Source organism: Tachyglossus aculeatus, chromosome 18 (assembly GCF_015852505.1).
Source record: "Tachyglossus aculeatus isolate mTacAcu1 chromosome 18, mTacAcu1.pri, whole genome shotgun sequence".
Classification (NCBI taxonomy): domain Eukaryota; kingdom Metazoa; phylum Chordata; class Mammalia; order Monotremata; family Tachyglossidae; genus Tachyglossus; species Tachyglossus aculeatus.
The window spans coordinates 34371633-34380766 of NC_052083.1; the positions used below are offsets into that span (position 1 = coordinate 34371633).

At 46.5% G+C, this 9134-nt stretch overlaps 1 long non-coding RNA gene across 1 annotated transcript in view; it reads left to right on the plus strand.

Annotated features, from left to right (window-relative positions):
• Window positions 1-8777, plus strand: part of LOC119940315 — a 129820-nt gene extending 121043 nt beyond the window's left edge. The window contains exon 3 of the long non-coding RNA XR_005454906.1: window positions 8716-8777. This is a non-coding gene — a long non-coding RNA (uncharacterized LOC119940315). The remainder of the gene's footprint in view (window positions 1-8715) is intronic.
• Window positions 8778-9134: the final 357 nt, after the last annotated feature.

Below are 9134 nucleotides of genomic sequence, written 5' to 3' on the forward strand. Positions count from 1 at the left end.
TGAAGTGACTTCATCATCATCAATCGTATTTATTGAGCGCTTACTTTGTGCAGAGCGCTGTACTAAGCGCTTGGGAAGTACAAATTGGCAACACATAGAGACAGTCCCTACCCAACAGTGGGCTCACAGTCTAAAAGGGGGAGACAGAGAACAAAGCCAAACATACCAACAAAATAAAATAAATAGGATAGATATGTACAAGTAAAATAAATAAATAAATAAATAGAGTAATAAATATGTACAACCATATATACATATATATACAGGTGCTGTGGGGAAGGGAAGGAGGTAAGATGGGGGGATGGAGAGGGGGACGAGGGGGAGAGGAAGGAAGGGGCTCAGTCTGGGAAGGCCTAAAGTCACACAGCTGACAAGTGGCGGAGCCGGGATTTGAACCCCTGACCTCTGACTCCAAAGCCCGGGCTCTTTCCACTGAGCCACGCTGCTTCTAGACGGTGAGCTCCTTGGGAGCAGGGAACCTGGCTGCCAACTCTTATAGCAAACTTTCCCAAGTGCTTAGTACAGTGCTCTGCACACAGTAAGTACCCTTAAAGTAGTCTTTTAGACTACCTAAAAGTACCTAAAAGTACTTTTAAAAGTACCTAAAAGTAGTCTTTTAGACTGTGAGCCCACTGTTGGGTAGGGACTGTCTCTATGTGTTGCCAATTTGTACTTCCCAAGCGCTTAGTACAGTGCTCTGCACATAGTAAGCGCTCAATAAATACGATTGATTGATTGATTGAAGTACCCAGCAAATACAACTGATTGATTTCGTGAGGAGGGATTGAAGGAAATAGCCAAAGGGGGAAGAAGGCAAGGAAGTCAGCGGAAAACCCACAGAACTCTACAAATAGCTTGCCGCTAAGGCGTTGCGAAAGTAGTCAAGCTGACGGTGACCTCACTTCCATGCACTGCCTGCTGCAATAGGTTGGAAATCAGCAAACATGTAAGAGGGTATTTTCTGACTGAGTTCCTTCATCACGCTGGTCTACTGGTGCCTGTCTGCTAACGCCACATAGATTTTTAATAATAATAATAATAATAATAATAATGGCATTTATTAAGTGCTTACTATGTGCAAAGCACTGTTCTAAGCGCTGGGGAGGTTACAAGGTGGTCAGGTTGTCCCACGGGGGGCTCACAGTCTTAATCCCCATTTTACAGATGAGGTAACTGAGGCACAGAGAAGTGAAGTGACTTGCCCAAAGTCACACAGCTGACAAGTGGTGGAGCCGGGATTTGAACCCATGACCTCTGACTCCAAAGCCCGGGCTCTTTTCCACTGAGCCACGCTGCTTCTCCACCCTTCTTCACCCTTCGACTGGGGTTTGTGTTTGCTTCTTCAAGACTTAATATTGCAGCTCGTTGTGGGCTGGGAATGCGTCCACCAGCTGTTACATTATTATATTGTACTCTCCCAAGCACTTATTACGGTGCTCAGCACACAGTAAGAGCTCAAAAAATACAACTGATTGGCCCATCTTGGAGCGTCAGATGTTCTCAGATTTATTGAGAGCACTGTCAGCATTGTAGCCACACTTGGAAGAGAAGAGTTGAGTGTCCGACCTTTAGCAGTCAGTCAATCAGTGGTATTTATTGGTGACTTACTGTGTGCATGGCACTGTACTCCACATCATCAATCGTATTTATTGAGCGCTTACTATGTGCAGAGCACATTTGGGGGAGTACAGTGCAATAGAGTTAGTGGACATGATCCCTGTCTTCAAAAAGGTGACAGTTTTGTAGGGGAGACAGACATTAAAATACACTTCAAAACCTTAAGGACATATGGAGAAGAGAAGCAGTGTGGAAAGAGCATGAAACTGGGAATCTGGAGTCTCTGGTTTTAATGTCAACTTTGCAGTGGCCTGCTGTGTGACCTCGGGCAAACCACTTAACTACTCTGAGCCTCAGTTTCCTCATCTGTCAAATAGACACGGGGTACCTGCCTCTCCCTCCCCAGTGTGTCCTTGGTGGGATGGGGATTATGTTGGATTATGTCTGATCTGATTATCCTGTATTTACCCCAGCATTTAGCACACTGATGGGCACAGAGCAAGAGCTTCATTCATACTTTTACTTCCCAAGCGCTTAATACAGTGCTCTGCACACAGTAAGCGCTCAATAAATACGATTGATTGACTATTATTATATGAATGCTGGCAGTTCAGGGAACTGGAGGTTCAGAAGCTACACTCCTGAATGGTATGAGATGCTGTGTGTTTGGGAGTATTTTAAAATACAGTAGCCTAGACTCTTAACATACCACTGACCTGAACAGTGAAGGAGAGGGTCTTTGGCAAGGGGAGATGAAAAACTCTCAGGAAGGAATTTGCTAGCCAAACAAAGACATCCAGAAGAAAAATGAAGCCATGAAATTGAACAGCTGAAATTGAGTTTGGGTTCATAAATAATAATAATTGTGATATTTCTAAAGCACTTACTATGTGCCAAGAACTGTGTTAAGCATGAGATGGATACAAGATACCCAGCTCAGGTAAAGTCCCTCTCCTCCATGAGCTCAGGTAAAGTCCCTCTCCTCCATGGAGCTCACAGTCTAAGTAGGAGGGAGAACAGGCATTTGTTCTCCATTTGACAGATGAGGAAACTGATGCATCGAGGAGCTGAGTGACTCGTCCAAGGTCACACAGCAGGCAAATCCCTGTCCCCTTTTCACCCCGTGCTCCAAATGTCAAGTTGGTGTCGATGTCTTCAGTTGTCAGAGATGTTCAGGGATTGGTGAGCTTGATGGGAAGGGAACATGCAGTTGATTTTTTTTTTGGTCACCGTGGCGACACCAGCTCCCGTTACCGCATCCAGAACTTTCCCTATCCAGGGGCCCAGATGGCCTCCCATCCTGACCCCTTCTCCCCCATCACAGAGCTAGGTACGCCAGTGCTTAGAACAATGCCCAGTGCTTAGAACAGTGCCCAGTGCTTAGAACAGTGCTTTGCACATAGTAAGTGCTTAATAAATGCCGTTATTATTATTAAAGGGGAAATGTTTGTAGAAGAAACTGAACATCAGTGGTGCAAACAAGAATGCCGTGCTCTTGGAATAGCTATGCTGAGGAAACTACTTAACCCTATTTTTAGTCTCAGCCTCTCTGAGAATCTGGGAAATCTGTTAAATCATGCCTGGACATCCATGGAAAACCCCCCCCCACAAACCCAGCAGGAGAAGAGGCCCGTGAAGGCCTTCCGCCTCTCATCCAGTTACTTCACATGGGAGAGGGTGGAGCGACCTGGGAGGGTGCCAACCTCTCTAAACACTTAGTCCTTTCCAGAGCTGTAGGTGGTCTGGCAGCCGGTTGGTTACTTCCCCTTGTCTTTGCAAGCGCTGTTGGGCGTCTTCAGAAATATCAGAAATAAAAGCCTCTTGCAACTAACATCACTCCACCGCCAAACAAACAGGGCCACTTAGTTTTCTCTTACTGTGCAATAAATAAATACCCTAACCACCACCACCACTGCGACCAGGAAGGGACATGATTTCATTGTGGAGCGCTGAACCAGATTTTCAATGGGACTTTCCTGCGTGATTTATTATCCCCTTACTGAACTCCCTCGTGGTAACATCCTTTTCATCTGCCTCGCCAGGGATGTGGGCACTTTTTTCCATTTCATGGAATGTAACCTTAAAGTAGAGATGCCTCCTAATGATAAATACGCTTGAGCCACAGTAGAAAAAATAATAACAGGGTGATGGCTTCAATCCTTGGCCTATCCTCTCTGTTGAGCTTAGGGCAATAGGAAAGACAAGCGATTTGGCTAGTTGGGGTATATTAATAGGGTTAAATGGACTGGGAAAGCTTGCTAGCCTGCCTAGCGAAACCAGCCTTGACGTAAAATAGGTCTCTGAGGGCTGGCCAGGAATTGCAAGTGTCCTTCGTACTCCCCTGGGGCTTAAACCGTGGAGCAGGGCAGCATTTAGGGAACTAAGATGAAAGACATTCATTTTTCCACTAGTCTATGGCCGGCTCTACCCTAGAGAAACATTTTCCGCCGGCGATGCATTATGATGCCCGTGCCCTCGGCCTGTGGCTGCACAGCGACTGGTGGAGGTCCCCAAGTGCGCAAACAAACCTTTGCATGGATGACCTGTGGGTGTAACTGGCACTCACGGCTCCTGCTGCCGTCACCACTGCTGCCATTTCCACTGCCATCACAGCTCCTGCTGCCGCCACCACTACTGCCATTTCCACTGCCACCCCCACAATGTTGGGGGGCCCCCACCGCCTGAAGGTCTGCCTTGTGGGTCTTTCCTATCCCTCTTATTTCGCCTCTGTTTGCCCTTCACCTCAAAACACGCCTCAGGACTTGGGTGAGCAGCGTGGTAGTCCTAGGAGTGATTGATCGAAGGGGTTGGGGTTGGGAGTGGCAGGGCCTGTGTCCTCAGCAGCTCTGCCGTTTGCTGGGGAGGCAGGGGGCCCGTGGCTCCATTCATTCATTCATTCATTCATTCAGTTGTATTTATCGAGCACTTACTGTGTGCAGAGCCCTGTACTAAGTGCTTGGAAAGTACAATTCGGCAACAAAAGAGACAATCCCTACCCAACAACGGGCTCACAGCCTAGAAGGCCCAAATGACAGGGGACTTCACCAGCCCCTAAACTCCCCTGGCCAGTCCACTGGGTCCCTTCAGACCAGCTCTGAAGACCCCCAAGCCTGTCCCCTTCCTCCTCCACCTTCCCTCTGCAGCTCTCAAGGCAGCAGTTGTTTAAATACAGTGAAAGAAGGTGACACCTCCAACATCTCTTCTGTCTTAAACTCTCAGAGCCCAGACCCTGGGTAGAAGAAACAAACAGAGAAGGCTGAATATCTCCTTTGACTTTTCATTAACAATCTTATTTTCTCCCTCCAACTGGTCTGGGCTATTAGTCTGGGCTATTAGGACAGGGATTCTGCCTCACGCAGGAACTGAGAGGTGAGGGGGAATGGGGACAGGGCTGGTTGAATTGGGAATGTTTTTCCAGCTTCTGAACTTCAGTCCTTTGATTCTGTTCCCTTCAGTGCTAGAAGTTGATAGTTGTCCAGTGAGAAATGATTCCTTGTCATCATCATCATCAATCGTATTTATTGAGCGCTTACTATGTGCAGAGCACTGTACTAAGCGCTTGGGAAGTACAAATTGGCAACATATAGAGACAGTCCCTACCCAACAGTGGGCTCACAGTCTGCAGAAGGGTGGAGCTGAGAGCCAGGTCCCTTTACAATAACAATAATAATAATGGCATTTGTTAAGCGCTTACTATGTGCAAAGCACTGTTCTAAGGTGATCAGGTTGTCCCACGGTGGGCTCACAGTTTTAATCCCCATTTTACAGATGAGGTCACTGAGGCACAGAGAAGTGAAGTGACTTGCCCGAAGTCACACAACTGACAAGTGGCAGAGCCAGGATTTGAACCCATGACCTCTGACTCCAAAGCCCGGGCTCTTGCCACTGAGCCGTGCTGCTTCTCTACAAGACAGCAGTTACCCATTTTGTCTATAAAACTTGCTTGAACCCCACAGGCAGAGCATAGCGATCTCCCAACAACAGGGGAATGCAACTTTTTGACGGGCATCTTGAGTTGACCAGTAAGGTTCACCCCTACAAGGTTGACTGCACCCCTGGCTGTCTCTCCCTTGGATGTTTGGGCTGTCATTCAGGCCAGGAGGCCAGACCCAGAATTGGCCCTGGGGTAATTCAAAGAGCAGAACGCTCCCAACACCTAGTACAGTGCCTGAAACGTAGTAGGTGCTTAAATACACAATTATTATATTTTGTACTCTAAAGTGCTCCACACAGCAAGCATTCAAATGCCATTGATTTATGGATTGAAATGACATTAGAAGCAGCATGGCGTAGCGGTTAGAGCATGGAGCTAGGAGTCCAAAAGTCATGGGTTCTAATCCCAGCTCTGCTGCTTGTCTGCTGTGTGACCCTGGGTAAGCCACTTTACTTCTCTGTGCCTTAGTTACCTCATCTGTAAAATGGGCATTGAGACTGTGAGCCCCACATGGGAAAGGGACTGTGTCCAACTTGATTTGCTTGTATCCACCCCAGCGCTTAGTAAAGTGCCTGGCACATAGTAACTGCTTAACAAATACCGTCATTTATTATTATTATCATTATTATTAGAACAGACACATCCCCTAGGGGATTCCACTCGGGGAGGGGGTCTCAGGTCTTCAGAACCCAAGATTTTGGATACCTGGCCTATGGCTGTCATCTGAACTGAGTCAGGAATGAAAAACATCAAACACCCTTCACTCCTTTCTGCTCGCTCCAGTGTTTGGAACCCATGACCAGCATTTCTCCTCAGGCCTTGGATACGATCATCCAAAGTGCTGGTGTGACCTCTGTCAGATATTTCCACACTTCGTCCTGGGGGATTATTTTATTTCCTGATCAAAAGCGATGGAACAGATGAGACCAATTCGAAGAAGTTGCCCCCCGAGCCAAATTAAAAATGCAGCACCGAAAGCTGTTTCACGATTACTATTAATTTTATGGCCGACCATGTGACTTTGAACCTGAATTAATTGCCGTGGGAGAATAAAGGCATCATGCCCTTTGTTGTTGGAGGAGGATGAGGAAGCTCTCTTCCTCCCTTCAAGGCCCTGCTGAGAGCTCACCTCCTCCAGGAGGCCTTCCCAGACTGAGCCCCTTCCTTCCTCTCCCCCTCCTCCCCCTCTCCATCCCCCCATCTTCCCTCCTTCCCTTCCCCACAGCACCTGTATATATGTATATATGGTTGTACATATTTATTACTCTATTTATTTATTTATTTATTTATTTTACTTGTACATTTCTATCCTATTTATTTTATTTTGTTGGTATGTTTGGTTCTGTTCTCTGTCTCCCCCTTTTAGACTGTGAGCCCACTGTTGGGTAGGGACTGTCTCTATGTGTTGCCAATTTGTACTTCCCAAGCGCTTAGTACAGTGCTCTGCACATAGTAAGCGCTCAATAAATACGATTGATTGATTGATTGATTGATTGAGGAAGAAGAGTAAGAGTAGTAGTAGTGAGGGCGTTTACTGGGAGCCTGTTGGGTACAAGATACAACAGAAAGAAGAGTTGGACCAGCCCACAAGTAGTTTACAGACTCTGTCCAGCGTGATGGTGGCTTTAAAATAAACATATTTATTATTCTATTTATTTATTTATTTATTTTACTTGTACATATCTATTCTATTTTATTTTGTTAGTATGTTTGGTTTTGTTCTCTGTCTCCCCCTTTTAGACTGTGAGCCCACTGTTGGGTAGGGACTGTCTCTATATGTTGCCAACTTGTACTTCCCAAGTGCTTAGTACAGCGCACAGTAAGCACTCAATAAATACGATTGATTGATTGATTGATTTAAAAGACTATCCACAGGCAGCAGCGTTCTAGAGTTCAGATTTTCCATTTTCCAAGAAGAGAGGACACATCCCACTCAGGGCCAAAGGTCAATGAGCTGAGCCGTGTCCAACAGGGCTGGCTTTTGCCCAGTTTCATTTTGAGGTTGGGATTGCGGGAATTGCCACATGTCCCGCTCAGAGAACGAGCCACCCGGTTGCATCTGGACCAGCAGGATTTGTGGGGCCAGTAGGGTGCTGGGAAACCGTCTCAAGCAGCACTCAAAAATAAGCTCTCAGGGAAATACGGCTGGAATGTACCTTCCCAGGTAGCATGAAGCCAGTTAGCGAATGCTTTCTGTTTGTGAAACTCACCAGGACATTTCACCATATGCCGTTCCCCTACTTTCCCCTCCTACCCCTCACCCTTAGTGCCCTGCTCTCCAGCAGGAACTTCAGTGGCAGGGGCAGGAGAGGGCAAGTGGCGCCGTGCAAGCCACTAACATCAATTCCTCTGTGCTTAAAGTCTTCACGATGGGACTGAGCGTCATCCGTCATATTCGATGGAAGACTGTCACCGTCACCATTGTCATCATCATCACCATGGCCAAGGTTTATTGGGAAAGATGATGCTGAGTGACGTAGCTGAAGAATTTCCCAACTCCTTTAATCCGTATAAAAAAAACGGAGGAAAGAATTGGTCTGCCTCAGAGGAAACGAAGTAGGCTTATCAGGTGTTTAGTTTTTGTGTTAGTGGGTGTTTAATAAACACTGTAGCTACGGGCTGAGCATTGAGATAGAATCAGACCCAGTCCCTGACCCACATTCTTAGCTCACAACCTAAAAGGGAGGATGGGCAAGCATTTTCTCCCCATTTTACAGAGTAGTAAACTGAAGCCCAGAGAGGTTAAGTGCTTTGTCCAAGGTCACACAGTAGACCAGTAGCAGAGCTGAGACTAGAACCTGGGTCTTCTGACTCACAGTCCTATGATCTTTCCATTAGCCACACTACCTCCCTATTTGTTCCAATAGGCTCGTCTGAAAGAATTGAAGGGGAATTAATAAGCCATTCACAAACTAGAATATGTTGTGCTTATCCTTTTCTTCCATCATGGTGCTTCCAGGCCCAAGGAGTCCCCATGAGTCACTCCTTGGATTCCAGAAGGAGTTGGGGTCAGGTGAGAGTGATTTTGTCTGCAAAATTCCCAGATACAACAGAGAAAAGAACAGATTCCCATGTTGGGCCACAGATCCATAGTGCCCGAACCCTAGCCAACTGCTCGGAATCCTTTGGAAACATAGGCCAGACTTAAAGACTTACTCTGGGTGCCCTATATACAGTAATTTTTGTTTGATTTGATGCCTCTTCTCTCTCCTGTTCCTTTCCAGTTGTGGCGATCACTTTCAAGACACCAAAAGTAGCCCAAAAAAGCAGCCCCAAAACAAATGGTTTCAGCCCAAAAGAAAAATGGGTATTTATAGAAATTCATTAACCTTCGTGGAAATCACGTTGAGGTATATGAAACCAGTAAGTGGTGCCAACTGTATCCTCATTTGTGTCCCCTCCTTCAGCCTGCCCACTCTGTCAAAGGCTCAAATGAATCCGGCTGGAAATCCTCAGCAAAATCCTTCCTAATGTCTGAATTAGCCAGAAAATGAGGGAAAAGTGGGTCTAAATATCCAAATGAAGTTTCCTTGTCACCCTCATTGAGGAGCAGTGTGCCCTAGTGGAAAGAGCCCAGGCCTGGGGGTCTGGTGACCTAGATTTTAATGCTGGTTCTACCACTTGCCTGCCGAGTTTTTGGTGG